The following is a 14,118-nucleotide window of genomic DNA, read 5'->3' on the forward strand; positions in this document are numbered from 1 at the left end:
AGAGGAGCTAAACTGCTCTCTGCTGACACAGAATATGAGGGCATTTTCCTCACCTGTGGCTGCCGTACATTTTTATGATGACCCGGATGAGGCCGATGTACAACCGATTCTCTCCCGAGTGATTCTACACTTGCAAAGGAAAAGTACGAAAAAACACTCTTGGATTCAAAATGGTGAAAATGGGCATAGTGGTGTCACATAAAATGATCAGGCCACTCTGCACAATGTGAAGCAACCAGAGGGGCTGCTACCCCCAATTCCAGACCACCGGCCTCCCCAGACTGCAGGGGCCTGCGTTAGACGCCTCCGAATGGGGAACATTCGCCATTAACTGCGCGAGGACAGTTCCTAGATGCGCGTGAGTGTCCCACGCAGTGCTCGGCGTTGAACCAGGCCAGACGAGCGGCAAATGAGAACGGGCTGCGAGCCCTAAATCCTGTCAGGATCATTCTCATGTGGAACATTCAGCTGGAAAAAGGAGCCGCGGGCTGTGAAAGGCAGGCGGAGTAAATGAGTTAATTGATATTAGGGTGGTGCGGATCAGATCCCAAAATATCCTACACAGTTTTCAGACTGCAGTGTCTGTGTTCCCATATCTCGGGCGTGATTGGCAAAGGGCAGCCCTGAGAATGTTTACTTCCAGTCTCCAGCTTGCCCCTTTGTATACAGTTCTGACATCTGTTGCTAATGATATCAAATTATTGATTATTCACTCTCCGCTATTTATTTAAACATTAACCCCCGCGTTTTGCAATATGATGCCCTCTTTCATTTATTTTTTCCAAGCGGGTTTTTATTTGTGATGGTTTAAGGGCGCCTTTGCTTTGATCTTGCAGAGTGTATAATTATTTTACTGTTTATTTATTTCCATGAGAAAGAGGAAAAAAGCTTGACCGGGGAAGATCTCTATAAGCGCAATCTGTAACTTTATCCCATCGCTTATGTTTGAGAAGTCCTGGTTTTGATTAGGAATAAGGCATTTAGTTCCCTCTGTTTTATTAAAGGAGACATTAGCAGAAAATAAAGAACATATTAAGCACTCTGGGCTGCGATGGGTCTGCAACTTTCCAGAGAGACCAACTTATAACAAATTTGGATTTTTTTCAAAAAGCCTGGTAGGACTGGGGGATTGTTTAGTTACTTGTTGTGATCTGCTACATTAGGATTTCTGAACAAAATGGTCCATCTGTCATGTGGACAAGGACCTCTTTTGGGGCGGGTGAGGTCCAGGGTTTATGTTGTTAGTTGTTGAACAGTGATATCTGAATTCAAATCACAGCTTCCACACAATAATCACTGGTGCGATCCTGGGCGAATCGCAGAACCTTTCAATGTATCAGGTTACCATCTAAAAGCTACATTATTTACTACACACAGCGTCAAATACGACTTCTACACAGTTCTTTCACAATGTGACCATGGAATTTTTTTTAATTCTAATTTTGCTTGTGATTATTCATGCACATATTTTCACATATAAAAAGGGCAAATGTGGCCGGCCGAAGCGAGGGAGGTGCTGGGAGGGTCGATAACTGCGGCAGAGATCAAAATGGCCTTCAAGGACCTGGTGAGAAACAAAACCCCAAGTACTGATTGACTCCATGATGAATTTGATCAAAGGTACATAACAGTACTCGTGCCACATTTGGAGGAACTATATAAAGAAGTGTTGGACAGAGGTGTACCAGCTGCCACCACTAAGGTAGCGCTTATTATCGCTATCCGAAGCTACGAAAGGAAGTCTTTGAGGCGTCCTTGTAGAGATCCCTCTCTATGCTTAACCTAGATTATAAGATCATCTGTAAGATGCTGGTGGAACGCGTATTCCCGCATCTATAGATCTTGGTCTGACCGAACAGCTTCATACCTAGCACAGCCCATCCTTGAATATTAGGAGATTTTTTAGGATATTTGTGGAGATACTTAAGGAGCATTAGGCAGAAGTAGTAATCTTATCCATAGACCTGCAATGATACAGTCCAATGGAGTTACCTCACGTGGTAATAGGCATATAGCCCTGGAAGAGAGGTGGTTTGAATGGGTGACACTTCTATACGCGTCCGCAAGTGAGAGAGTCTGCTCAGGCTCCTGTTTTTCTGGAGCATTTACCATGTGCAGGGGGAGAAGCCAAGGCTGACCATCGTCTCCTATTCTGTTTGCACTGGTGGTCGGACCGCTCGTCAGCATAGTACAGTCAGAAGGCCAAGGGGCTGCATAACGCTGCATGATGGCAAACATATTATTTCACTGTATGCACACAGCATGCTCCTGTACTTGCGCAAGCAGAGGCAGGTTTAGCGCTGGGTATCCAGCTACTCAGCAACCTGGGTAGATTCTCTGGGTTACGTAACAATTGGTATAAAACCTGCGCTTTTCCAATCTCCCTAGCCATGAAGCAGGCCCACACTGAGGTGTCGCAGATAGGTACCTCGAATCTCTTGATATCTTGTGGTGAAAGTTACCACAGTTAAAATGATATCCGGAAGGGACATCTAGAGGGAACCCTACAATCCCTTAAGGGCAACACTGAATTCCAGTGCTCCCTCCAGTAGCCGATAATGGCCCAAATAGTGCTATCTAAAATGGTGATGTTACCATAACTCACATAATACTTCGCAAATCTACCAATTTGGATCCCTTAGCCCTAGACACATTACTGAGGGAGCTGATATGGATCAGTGGGCAACATAGTGTATCTTTAGGCATTCTGAGGCGTCTGCCACAAGATGGGTAGCTGTGGTGCCAATAATTACAAAGTATATTCCTATCTACACAATTACAATGGATTGCTAGATGGCTGGCTAGCTGAGGGCTGGCAGAGCTAGGTAACATGGGTGAGGGGCTCAAGAGAGAGTCTTGGTAGCACTGCAAATAGGGACCAAACCTCAGGAGTGTGAGCATCCAAACTGTAGGAGAGTAGGGTCTGCTATCCTATGGTCACCCCAAATGTTTGCTTTTTGCTTCACTGGTTTATGACTTAATGTGGCTGTGGGCCTGCTAATCAGACCCACAGCCTGCTGTTCTCTCTCTAAATTGTTACCCATGTACTTTAGGTGCATAACAAAATTGGAACTGGTTCACCTTATTGGCCCCTGTAATAGTGTACCCAGGTACCCAGGGCATAGGTGCTTCCAAGGCCTACCAGGGGCTGCAGCATGTATTGTGCCACCCCTGGCCTGGCCTCCATATTTGACACAACTGGCTGATCACTCAGCTGGGGTAAGTCGGTGTAACCACCCCTTACTTAGGTGTAGTATGCCTATACCTAACCTAAAATGGACACATATGTTTCTATCAGCCACTCCTATGGAAGGCCTCATCAATCCTGGAGGCAGAGTGCTTGGAAATATGTGAGATGGTGCTCTGGCATGAGCTGAGCCTGTCTGCAGCTTTCGGAACCATGTCCTTTAGCTGTTTCATGATACTGCCATACCATATACTCTTAAGTGCATTATGAACCTCGCGGTTAAATGCTATCTTGGGTTTGGCTTTATCAAAACATGTCGAGTAAGGTGTCATACGAATTGGAATACTACCCCCTCGCCAGTTCTGGCGACGGGGGTAGCATTTCACCCTTCTAGAGGGACACGACATGTACCTAGCCTGAACCCCGGTTAAAGTTAAACAGAGCCTCAGCATCACAAAATGGATGCTGCCACCACAGACACAAGTCTGACCTCCTGCTGCTGGGAGTCCTTCCAGCGAGGGCAGCTTGGACAAAGGGTTTCCTGCCTGGGGAGGTGCTAGCACCACTCCAGACAGGATTTTGTGTATTGGGTAGGACAGGGCTGAATAGAATCAGACATGCCTGGGGCACACAAGGTGTCCCTGTGCATAGGCCAGTTCAAACCGGTGCTGGGGCTTTCCAGCCCCAGTCCTGGCGCGAAACTGGACCAAGGAAAGGGGGTGTAACCACCCCCCTTCCTGGTTCCACCCAGAGGAGGGACCTAGTAGGTGATCCGGCCCCCCAGATTCGAATAAGAGTGGGAGCTGTGTCCTGAGACTTCAGATCATCCTGAATCAACTTGAAATACAGAAGAAGACTGGACTTCGACATTCTGCTGCACAGAAGACGGAAGAGAATCTCCCTTGTGGCCAAGGAGTGACCACCCTGTGAACACAGGCACCAACCAGCAACTCGACGTTTGCTTTGCCGCCGCCTCCCGCCGGAGCCCAGAGCCTGACAAGACCCAGACTCCCAGACTTCTCACAGCCCGATACACAGTCCCTGCAAAGAAGGGACCCGTGGAGGCACCGAGAGACGTGGGACCGGACCTCTTGAAAGACCCCCGAGAAGCTGACTGCGCAGCACCTAAGGCACCCTCGATGCTGTGCTTTGGGGTTTGAGAAGCCCCAACCTCGAGCAGCCCTTGCACCGAAGATCAGCCCCCCAGCATCTCCACGATCTGCGTGGGGCCCTTTTGCACCGTGCCACTCGACGCGCCATCCCGGCCACTTGCCACGTGGCTAGCGGCCATCTTGGCGACGAAAACGTCAAACTACACCACTGATCTGGTTGCTCCAGATTGGCCCTTGCTCCCCTGAAAAGTAGCACCCGCTCTGACCTTGCTTGTCCGAGTGAGAAGCTTGAATCACTTCCTGCGTGGCTTGCTTTAGCCAAGGCCTGTTTGCTCCAATAAAGTTGCCGACACTGCCATCAGCGAGAGCCTACGTGGGACAGCTCGTGACCGACTCCTGGACGTCCTTGACCTCTTCGTGTCCACGTGGCTGCAGAGACAATCTTCACGACATCACCTGTTTGCACCCGACATCGCCTGGTTCCTTCCTGGTTCCACGGTAGTCACTGGCTAGTGACTTTGAACATTGTCCCCTCTGCTTTCAGGTCTTCACCTCTTCAGATCCACCCTTGGATCCACCGGAACTCTTCACATCGAGCCGCCTGCAGCATCTTCAGCTCCAAGCACCTTCGACCTGCGTGACGAAACCCGACACTACTTCGACCCTGTGCACTCGCTTCCTGTGGGTGAGGTAACTCAGCAACGCCGGTGTTCCCACACTGGTATACATCTCTAGTGTCTGTGTCTAAAGTTTCATCCTTCTAGGTCACTCGGAAGGTTCCTTAATAACTAACTTTGTAACTTTTACGCACCATTGACATTGCATTGGTAAAGCGTGCACTTTCCGCACTGCACCCGAGTCCCGCGGGCCTTTCCCGACTTCTTCACTGCTAGTCCCGAACAGCTCCAGCGATTCCCCAGGCCCTAGGCCTCTTCACTTTCCCCATAGTGGTTCTTATACCACTATTTTAGTATATGGTTTAGGTGGCCCCTAGGGCTCATCCATAATTGTGCAACTTTTGTGTATTTAAACTGTGTTTTGTTTTAACGCATTTGCTTCTGTGCTCATAAAGAGTATCAGGGATATTTGTAGAAATAAATCTATATATATTTTCAATATATATCTGTGTGGTGTCCTTTCATTTGGTATTCAAGGGATTGTGTATGGTAAAACAGCTTGCTTCACATGCCTTTACAGAGTTTAGCCTAAGACTGCTTAGTCCATGCTACCCCTAGCATAGCTTGTCTATAAGGTTGACTTTACAACCTGCACCATAAGGGTTGCTTGGCATGGTACAAGGTGATCACTAGAACTAGTGAGCATCATATACCAGGCCAACTTCTCACACAAACTACTTAAAGTTTTGCTGTGCTGCTGGCGGAGTGTTCTCCTCAACACTGCACATCGCCCTCTGTACGCACCAGCACTTCCATTTGTGGGTATTCCAAGCCACATGGAGGGTTTTTTACAACTAGGTGACTGAAAGAATGGACATACGCTGGGATTCAGATGGTGAGTGGTTGTTACTAAGATGGGATAGTCTGGGAATCGAGAGCTTCATCAGTGAGGAGTCCTGGTATACGCTGCTCTATGGTGCTCCCTGAGGACATATGGGCAGAGCACCACACTGAGCCCCCACACCCCAAAACATTGCAAATATTACTTACATTTTGGGGAGGCTGCAAAGTAATACCCTGACTTTATAGTTCATTGCAGTCAATGTCTCTGACTGCACTGACGAACTAAGAACCTACTGGGACGAAACAGCGGGGAGAGCCCCCAGTGTATAACGAAAGGGCTACTGTGCTGGGGCAACCTCGCCAGGTGTCTAGGAGCACCAGGTTTCAATTCACGCAGTTCAATAACTTACATACCAAAGAAAGTTCACCAAATAGACTCAACATAATCGCTGGAATTGACGACATTTGCTATCCCCGCTGTACTCTGGAGTTTCTTCGCATGACGTAGGCCTGACCGATGATTACCACCTTCTGGTAGGAGGTGATTGCGAGACTGGAGAGAGTGGTTGGTCGAATGGACCTCCACACAATTGAAATATGCCTACTGGGGCTATACCCACAACCAAAAAATGAAGGATGAGCTCCAAATTTCGTGACCTGGCCTTCGTTCTCACCAAGAAAGCTTTAGCAATGCACTGGTGATCCTAGGCGTCTCCCCTGGTGCAGATGGAAATAAGAAGTCAAGAAGTGGGCGGCCGCAGAGGGTACAGTGGTATACACAGAGAAACGAATAGGGCAATGCAAGTACCCTATTGTAGATCTCTGGGATGACTGTGTCCATTTGTGTACAGATGTCCCTGACTAAATGGGACGTTTTCAAAGGCCAGTTGTACTCCATACAAATGGAGGGATGAGTGTTGATACTACTACTTCATAAGAACACATGTGATAAGGGGGCAGTTGAATTGGGGGAGCAGTTGGTGTACACAACCTGCAGTAAAAGTGAATGTATGTCTCATGTCAGAGGTAGACCGAGTGAGAGTTCTATTTATTTATTTTTGTTATAGGTTTGCATACATTAATGTCCCTGTGTAGCCTTATATGTGCAGAATGCATGTCTAGCCAGCTCCTTTCACCCACAGGTCGTATGACACCACAATGCCTGGGCTAGGCAACAGATAGAAAGGATGAACTCTTGCATGCTCAAAAGTGGTACTGATTGACGGATATTTAATTGTGAATTTGGGCATTGAATGAATGGCTAAAGTATTGGAAAATCAATAAATACAATTTATGAAAATGAAAATAAAATGGGCAAATGTGCTAACCTTCTTTTTTCTCCACAAGGAAAATGATTTATTCCACGGAGAAGCCTCTTTCCAACTACCCGACAATTTTTAGGGCAGGTTTGTTCCCTCCCGGACCTGAGTGATTTACTTCTGCTCTTGACAAGGCAAACTCCACCATTTTAAATTGATTAATTGAGTCATAGATGACGTTTTGTACAATGCAAAGGTGCCACAAACTTACAGGGCATTCCAGGTTCTTAATGTAAACTCTGTACCCACCTCAGTCCATGCTCTCACAAAAATCTTCATGTGAGCAAATGCTTTTAGCAGTGAATGGACTCCTTTTCCAAATAGAGACACGCTTTTTACTTGTGAAAAACAGCATATTTGTGGATGTGGGTTATATTTATGGGGGCTGCTAGGTTTGATGGGCCTCAGGTGTTTAAAAGCTTAATTCTCAAAATGTTAGGTAGATTATTCTATGATTTCTTACTTTACTATCCTTTGTACATATATTCGGTCACAGGTGTTGAGGCGTTGTGAGTTTTGTGCATGCAGCTGCGGCGTACAATCCTTGTAGCGCAAGGGACACAAAACCGCACACAAACCCTCTTTTCTACCTCCTGGTCTCCTTCACTGTCCTTGCCCCACTTCCCATTACTGGCCCTATCCAATACAGAGGGCCATATTTACTAGGCATTTGCATTGTCCCTGTATCACGCAAGTCAGCACCAGGCAACGCAAGTGCTTAAGTTACGTTTAGAACGCAACGCAAATTGATATTTGAATGGCCTTGAGTCACTTTTCCCCTGCAAAATAACACAAGGCAGTGACTTGTGCTGCCTTGCTCTATCCTGCATCAAAGTGGTGTTATATGGATGGAGCATGGGTGTTCCCGTGCATCTACCTGTGTATTTTGATGCAGACCAAGATTTACTAATGTCAGTAAACCTGGGTTTGCCCCAAAATGGTGAGGCTACCCGACCTCGGCATAACGAGGCGGAATTTCTTTATTTATCCATGTTGCTTCCTCTTTGCAAGTGTGCTGCATTCTGAAGCACACATACGAAGTGTAATAGGCCTCTAAGGATGGTTTTTGTGTGTGAAGGGAGGTATTTCTTCTGGCACAAAAACAATCCTGTCCACAATGCAGTCCCTCCTTCGTCCTGGCGCAAGGATGCCTGCGTTGGCGCAAGGCAGTCACAAGCGCATCAGTGCAGTGAGAGAGCTGAACAGCATCATATCTTGGTAAATATGGTGCACTTCAGCTCTATCCTCTTCAGGCAACACAGTGCTGCAACTTGCCTTGTTTTGTGAAAGACTAGCAAATCTGGACCTATGGTTTTCCTTGGCTTTCACCATAGGCTCAGCCTTCCTCAATTTTACCGCAACCCAGTGGGAGTCCCTCCATTAAGGCAGAGGAATGACACCCCCGCTTACCTGGGAGCACAAATTGACAGCGCTCAGGACCATCCCGACGCTGCTTTCATGCAGCGTCAGGATTGGCCTCAGTGCTATGTGGGAACCTGTGCCCAGGAGAAAGAAGAGAGCAATGTGGTGGGCAGCGATGGTGGTGGCAGCGTTCAATGTAATTTATTCTTTTTATTAATTTGTTTATTTTTTTGGTCCGCAAACCCCCACCTCCCTCCTCAGCCCTGCCACACCACTTTTGCAGGGGACGGGCCGCTACTGCCGCAAAGCACGTATCAGCCAGGATTACCCAACCCTCAGCATTGTTCTTTACACTTTTTATTAGCACACTACTTGCCCCTCGTTCCGGTGTTATTTCTTGCTCCCCATCAGTGTCCAACACCCCACAGTGGTGCTCTACACCACACTGCCAACACGGCTCTAAACCTTTCAATGCTCTCCTCCTTCACTCCCACCAGAGTCCATCTGCCACTCACTGTTGTCCCACCCTGACCCAGCTTGATTGGCAACTATTGAGTGTTGTCTGTTCCGAGTTGTCCTGCCTCGCTGTCCATCGTTGTCCAGCTGGAGGGTTGTCCCCTCTTACTACCAAGGGAACCTAATGTGCTGCGTCATTTCATTCTCTGCATTTGCTGTGCATTGTTTTGGGTCATAGTGTGTGGCTCTTTTCAAATAGGGGATGTGCCTAACTATTTGTACTGCATGCTTTCAGAGCACACAGGATAAATAATCATAACTATGTCATGTTAAATCTCTGGGGCGCATGTCCTGTTCTGGAGAATTATGTGTACGTTGTCTTACGGGCCTAGCGAATAGTTCTGCACCTTTATTACCTACATTAAGACATTCTGAACTGTATAACTAATCCTACAATGTCTTCTAACTTTCGAAACAATTCACACATTCTGAATGCCACAACTGGAAGGCTCATACATTCTATGCTACATACGTTCGCATATTTTACTAAATAATCTTAGCACGTTGAAGATATTTTCGCTTTTGTTCTAAAGTATGTGGCTAACTACACTTTGTACAAACGTGTGGACTTTCAAAATAGATTACCAAACGGAATACTTGCAGCTGTGAGCAATCCCAACGACGTGTATATGAACGAATAAACGCCATTGGCGCAACCTGCAGGTTTTCCTCCAATAGGGTATTTTGTTTGTGAAGTCAAACGTGCCAACGCCAGGTGGCGCCAGACTGCCAAAGGCTGACCCTAAACCTAGGCATTGGCCAGACCAATGGCACTACTTGTAATAAAAAGAAGGACAACAACGGTGCAAGCACGATGCAAAATCAAACAGTGCCTGCCCTATCACTTGGCCACATAATGCGCTTTATGGTGTCGTCTGCCTCCGAACAGGCCCAGACGTATTTATTTGGAGTATAGAGTCGATAAAACTTCAGAGGGGTCCAGTTTCCTAGCAAACATACCTGGCGACCTTCCCTCCCACTCACCTGATGAACAAATTAACACCAGCTCCAACCGCGGCCGGCCTTTGTTGTCTGCCAAAGGCAAGATAAGCTGCCATGTGCGCCTCCTTCAGACAGACCCTTCGCCGAGGTGCAATCCCTGCGTTTTATGCCGTGTGTGCACAGAGTCTGGCTGGATCCAAGGCCCTGGGGCTGTGTTTAGGGCACTTATGCGCCATAGTGCACCTGTACACAAAGACGGCATTCTGAGCCCCAAGGCCTCGCCGCTCCGACAAAGAAGGGAAGATTATGTGGTCTATTTTGCTAAACAACTTCAATGTTATGACAAGAAAAAGAAAGTCAGCTAAAGTCTATTGGGGATGCCCACCTCACTTAAATACACACACGTAGAAGTGAAGCCACCGAGTTTCCCAAACCACTGCTTTTCAAAATAAAAGCTGACAAGTGTATTGTAATTTGTAAATTAAAAGCAGTGCCTCTTTAGGGGCAGGTTTACAAACCAAAAATAAAGACCTCTCATAGATGTTCAACAATCGTGTGTGTTCTACGCTGTTCGAGGCTCATTGATGAGCTAAGAGCGCCACTCTAAGAATAAAGAAACTTAAGGGGTGGCTAGCAACAAATACATGTATAGAAAGGTACCACAATTTGCTCTAAAACGGAGTCGAAAAGTAACCCTATAGCAGAGTATGCACATAAACGAGGCACAAGCAAAGTGGTGTCTTAGGCAGACTCCGTATAGTTCTACTACCACCCACTATCAGAAACCAGTGCATTGCTTGAAAGGCACACAATGCATGCTTCACATTCACAGAGGAAGCCTCTCAAGTGCTGAACAATACCCAACCCTCATATCTGAAATGAAATCACTGACATCAAGCCCCTCACTTAAAATACACCACAGACACCAAATGCTGCTAATAATATGATCAAATGACCTTAAACACCATAATAACTGGGAAATACTGAGAACCACTGGATTTGCGGGGTTCTACCTTCAAAGTGTTTTTCGCATTATTATTGTGGATGTACCATACTTTCCATATATCCCTCATCTGCTGCTTAATTTACACTTTCACCACCAAAAAAAAGATGTGGCTGAAGCAGGATCAAGAATTACTCAAAAATGGCCCGTTTGGTCCAGCAAAGTTGCAAACCCATTACAACGGTTTACTGGTTATCTTTTATTGCAGATCGCTGTAGTCAGGTTTAAAACTGGTGCTAATGAGGTGAACCATTTACCAGACAGTGTATTACATTTTTTTTTAAATAATGTTGCTTCAGAATTCTTGGCATCACACTGAATAATTGGCCTATTCTTGCAGCATAATTTACCCAAACTTGCTGCATAATTTAGTCTACCATTGCTGCATAATTCCATTGGGCCTAGAAATATGCAACACATTTAGTGAATGATAGTTTGATATGCGCTCACGCCCATTCCTAACCTTTACTGCTCAGTCTCATATGATGGAGTTCTACCCCAGAAATAAGGGACACCCACAGATGGTGTGGATATTTTTCTCTCTAAAACATATGATAATCATCTCTTCTGCTTTGTACTTTGATTCTGGGGTAAAGTCCCCCACTAAAGAGCTGTGGATGGGCACAATGAAGCTCATGTTATATTTAATGTACAAAAACAAGTGCAATGTTAGCAACAATAGGGAACATTTTGGGATGAACGGTGTCAGACAGTTTCCTGGATTCAGAAGTTGTTGAAACCATACATTAAAGACGGTGTACACGGTATGAATAGCGAGACCACAAGGGCAAGGCTGTCTCAGGGTATTTTGGCGCCAAAGGCAAGATATGTTTATTTCTTGAACTCCCTCTGTCTCTTATATCTAAGCGCCATTTGGCTGTGTGGTAGTGCCACATGACCGGGATGTGTGTCCCTCGGCAGATGGTTCAATACACCGCCAGTGGTCCAGAGGTTCCTTCCAACCAGGATAGCGGCTAGTGGGTGGCGGGTATTGGGTCTGAGATGGAAAGTTCCAACGCCTGTGAATCATTGACTCTCCTACACCCATTCTTTAAACCGTGAAGACCTACCACGTTTCAGTCAGATATATTATAACAAAGCTGTTACAAACATCATAAATGGGAATTCCCATTCACAGTCACTGTTATTTAAAAAGGAACAGCACATTGATAAATGAAACTTACAGTTATGCTACATTAAACAAAATAAGAAAGAGAGCCAGACTTGAGTGTGCAGCCCTAACATTTTAGAGGATATTGAAATGTTTGAGGAGTACTGTTAAGTGGTCCCTGGGTCAGAGGGACACATCCAATAAGACATAATAGGCAAACACGAGCTTATAAAACGTCAGCATCACAGATGCCCCGAAGCTGTCCAGAGTACGGAAACTGTTCACCATTAAAGTATAGGGTGTGCCCCTGGGTTACTATGGAAAGAGGACCCAGGAGTTAAAGTCAAAAGGCACATGTGACATACTCAATAAAATCGTCTCAAGAGAGTTTCAACTTATTAATAGTTAAAAACCAAGTCAATCAAAGTTAAAGAAACCTCTAGTTCTTTAGGTTTTTAACTTGATGAGATAAACATATTAAGATTACTATGGGGTACCAGGGCCTCCTAGTATCGGCCATAATTAAACCATTCTAGTTGCATGGTAAACTGAGATACCAGTCTAACCACCCAATAGGGTTAGCTGACCCCCAAAACTTACAAGAAGTACAACTTTTGAACCAATGGGTGCAGCTGAAAAAGTCCAAGGGGGATATGTTGTAGGGGACCTGTCTTCTTTTTAACCCCTTCGACACTCATGACAAGCTCAGCTCGTCATGAGTTACGCCTGTCGTACGCTCATGACGAGCTGAGCTCGTCATGAACCGCGGGATTTTAAAAAAGTCAGCACACAGCGGGAAAACGCGTAGCGCGCATGGGGTTAAGGACAGGGACAGTAAGGACTTTGGGAACCTGATACAAACCCAGATTCATAGGGAGTTCATCTTGAGTTGCTCCAATCCTGAACAACGGACTTTGTCATTCCAGCTCAAATGGGCCGCAGTCATGGTAGGGAGTGAGTGTGTGTGTTCTAGAGTTGAGGTTCTGGGGTGAAGCAGCCATCCAGTTACTAGGCCTCTACCTAGTATGGTGAGGTCAGAGCACCTTATGTACTTTAAAGATCATAATTTAGGGATTCGACCTTAATATATTCAAGTGAAAGAGAGCCAAAATAAAGTGTAAATGTTAATTTGGCATAACACTGATACTATTGTGAACCCTTATGACGAACAAGAGTCTTTGTGGTACAACACAATGGCGTCATTTCAAATCACATTTTACAGAGTACATTGGTTAAAGCAAGACACTTTATACTTTTCGAGAGACATCATGAATATGTCTTAGCATAAGAGTTACACAGCAAACTTCTACTGCATTTTAAGAAAAGAGCTTCCACAAGGGCCTGTTTGTGAATTTCTCCCACTACTCTGTACATCTTAAATTACATACATCATTTTGTGCGTACTTAATTGCCACCAAAACTCTGTTCTTTGTGAGTTGCTCCCTATGTTTTGTTATTATTAGTTACTTTTTTAATACAGCTCACGAAGTATAACAGCCAAAACTTTGTTTGTTTTGAAATATATTCCTAATTCTTGACATAATGAACTACATACAGAATATTTCTGGCCAGAAAAAAATGGTTTCTAATTATTCCCATCTTAAGTTATCTCAATTATTCTGCTCGTCACACATTAACTCCACAATCCTCCTTATTATGAAAATACTCCATAATTCTGCACATTGTGAAATGATTATTTTAATATTTGTGCTTAGCATGAATTGCTTTTATAGATCTGTTTCATAAAAATCAGCTATGAGTTGGTCGAAAATAGAATAACTCAATGACTCTCCTAACATAAACAAACTGTTTTATAACTGCCTACAACGAATTACCATTATTATTCGGGTTTGCCACTAATGTGTCCATAATTCTGCTGATTAGGAACTACTACTACACTTTTGCTCAAACCTTCTGCACTGAAGAGAACTTTTTGAAGCAGATACTCTTGAACCTTTTGTACCTATGAGTCCCTAGTACTAAACTATAATAGGAACCCTAGAAGCGTTTTGGTAAGACTACATCCTTCTGGTCACCCAGTTGGTGGCCATAAAAATTAGGTGTGCTTCCAACACCTGGCACCAAAGCAGAAAACTTGGGAATCAT

General features: G+C 45.3%; 1 protein-coding gene across 2 annotated transcripts in view; it reads right to left on the reverse strand.

Annotated features, from left to right (window-relative positions):
* SATB2 (SATB homeobox 2) overlaps nucleotides 1-14,118 on the reverse strand; it is a 387,952-nt gene that overhangs the window by 179,527 nt on the left and 194,307 nt on the right. The window lies entirely within an intron of this gene.

This window comes from Lissotriton helveticus, chromosome 3_1 (assembly GCF_964261635.1).
Source record: "Lissotriton helveticus chromosome 3_1, aLisHel1.1, whole genome shotgun sequence".
NCBI classification, from domain to species: Eukaryota; Metazoa; Chordata; class Amphibia; order Caudata; family Salamandridae; genus Lissotriton; species Lissotriton helveticus.